Here is a 3,082-nt window from a genome sequence, read left to right on the forward strand (position 1 = left end):
GTCGCCACAGACACCCAGTCTGTAATACTGCAAATGCAAAGGCTTTCATCAGTGGGCCATAGGCTCAATCACCATTGTGTTACCTCATTCGGCGATAGAGACTCAACAGACATTTATTTACATGAAAATCTTCGAGGTTATCACTTTAAATAACTGATTTTAAAAGTAATATCGAAATCACTCAAGCTTGTAAATTTTGCCAAATATAATTGATACTTTAACTTTTACATTAAAAACAGTATTTGACATCCATTAATGTGCAGCACAGATTTAGTTTGTGTTCAGTGTTAAGCACTTAAAGTATTACAACCATGCTAGCTGTGACTAGCTGTTGTCGAGGAACAAGTCATATTAAAGTAAACTGTAGAGAGATCAAATCAGGCCATTGTCAGTGTTAATTCATGTAATCAGTGTTCTTTACTTTGTCAGCTTTTACTCTCAGAAATAAATGTGAATTCTAGTATTTTAGGTTAGAATACTGTTAGTATTTGTTTCCTCTCTGACGCATGAGTAAAATGATCAGCAAACAATCTCAATAACTGTGTTACAAGACTGTTGCTTAGAGGAAGAAAAACTAAAAGTGTGGTGGGTAAAACACATCCTCCAAAATTACAACCCAGTGAATTAACACATTAGTGCCATAGAGTAAACAAAGAGAAACAAGATTAAAGGTTTGTTTTGTTGCAGAGCCCGCATTTACAAATTCTGCACAAAACAAAAAGATTGTATTAGATACATTTTGACAGCCGCAGTAGCAGGATTCTCCTCAGACGCCAGCCAACGTCATGAGGAGGATCACACTCTGCAGATACACAGAACACAGGTCAGGTCATAGAACTGTGTGAGCATCAGCCTGAACGGTTTTCCTCACTGTTAGGGAACCTTCGACACAAAAAGAATGATTTTATGACCTTTTTAAAGTGTTAAAATCATGAAAAGAACTCACTTTTTATATTTATCACATCACAGCGACACTTTTTAGCTTTTTCTGCATCTACAGCTCAGTTTTGGTCCATTTAAAAAAACTTGTAAAATCAAATTTTACAGTTTTTTATTTCAGCTAATAAAATGTTTCGTCCTCTGAAGAAATGCACACGTTTACATGTTTCAGTCTGAGCCACAACCTTCAGCATTAAAATCAAAGTAAGTGATATTAGCCATGTTGTCTGTATGTCTGCCTATATCTGTCTGTTTATTGATTGTATCTTTTTTAATTCCCATGAAACAATTTGAACTGGGACCCCAGTGACTGTGAAACATTTGTGAGAAATTAAAAGGCATTTGTAGGAAAAAAAATACCCTTGTGTTATTTGTTGTTATTACTGCTTTTTGAGTCTTATCCTCCAGCAAGTGTCAGAGTTTCACTGTGAATGCAAGCACCCCAAAACTCCTTTTTTCTTTACAAAAACACAATCATATTTCTGTGATATTGAAGTAAATACTGAAGGGCTGACACACAGGATTGTTAAAGTTAAGTCTCTAAAATATGAGGAAAGTTTCCAGAGCCCGGCGTCACGTGTGAATTCCTATCTGACCTACAGCCATAACCCAAATATATTCAATTTATAATGATACAAAACAGAGAACAACACCAGTGTTTGAGACCAAGAATCAGCACCCTGGACAGCGGCAGCACCCCAAATGGAAAAGTTCAGCTTTAACTTCAGGACCGAGGACAGCAGCACCGTGCTGTCAGGTAAGACCCAGGAGCTCAGACAGAGGTCGCTAACAGTGTTAGCTTACTGCTGCTGATACCGCCAACACACTCTCAACACTTCAGACCTGAAAAGTATCAACACTCAGCAAGTCTTTAAGGCATGCAGGTAAGCCCCTGTATGTTTGAGTTATAGCGACTTCCTGTTTCATGGCGAGACATGGAACTTTGACGAGCCGCCACAGCCAAGCCCTTTGAGGTTTGTACAAGTTTTTGATCACTCTTCCTCATTAAGTTCTCCTCTGTATACAGGATGAATTTGAGGTGAATCGGATGAAAGCAGTAGGAGGAGTTAGTTAAAATATGATCACTGGAAATTTGAAAAACACTGTTTTTGCGCCATTTCTCACAAAAAAGTTCAAATGGCGGACTTCCTGTTGGTTTTACAATATGGGTCCAAAAGGCTTTTTTGTAAGTCTAGGCATGATACATATGTGTGGCAAATTTCATAAATCTAGTGCAGGATGAGCTGGTGGTTTAGGCAACAAGCACTAGAAAAATAGCTCTCCTTTAAACAGCAGAGCGACAGTAGGAGATACAGAACTATATTTGTAATTAGATTTGATCAAGTTATCTGATTTGACGAGAAGCTTTCTGCGACTGTTGATACAGAGTACAACAGCGCGGGGACCATTAATTATTTGTATCACTCCGGTTCAGGTGTTCTGGACTGGTCTGGATGAATTGTGACATGTAGACGTACACAAAGTAACAATATTGCAGGAAAACATTTATGTGTTGCATAATTGGTTGTGTTAGTGGAGCAAAATGAGTCATTAAATAAACAAAATTACTCTTGTTGTTGTTGCTACTGTTGATTACAAGTGCTGCTTGACCGAATCACAGCCGTGCTGATATTTAGAACAGAACTCCCTCTTGTGTGTTATTGCATTTGCCTTTGAGTTGAATTGCTTCTGAAATGTATGATTTTGGTTTTTGTTTAAGATGTGAGAGGAAACCAAAGCACTCTGAGAAAATCAAAGCTACACAGAGAGCACATATGTACTGCTCCTGAAAGCAAGGGTGTCAAGGCCTGAACCTGCAAGCTTAAGTGAATAAACTGGGCTTTTTCATCAGCAGAGATTTGTGTCCTAGCAGGAGCCAGTAGGCACAATACCAGACAAAATGTTGGCTGTGAAAAAGGTCCCACTTTTAATGTAACACTTTACAAAAACAGGACTCTCTGGGATTTCTGACTGAGCAGAACAAAGTGATGTTTAAAGATAAAAAAAAGGACATTTGTCGACCAGGTAAAAAAACACCAGGTTGCAGAAATCGTGTCTTGAAGTCTCTTCTGGTGGCTCCGAGCCAGATTTGACGAGTTCACCCGAAGCTTCCCGAGCACCACCGATTTCCAATGGACCACAA

This window comes from Semicossyphus pulcher, unplaced genomic scaffold, assembly GCF_022749685.1.
Source record: "Semicossyphus pulcher isolate SPU_LCO1_2020_fin unplaced genomic scaffold, fSemPul1.0.p SCAF_5, whole genome shotgun sequence".
Classification (NCBI taxonomy): Eukaryota; Metazoa; Chordata; class Actinopteri; order Labriformes; family Labridae; genus Semicossyphus; species Semicossyphus pulcher.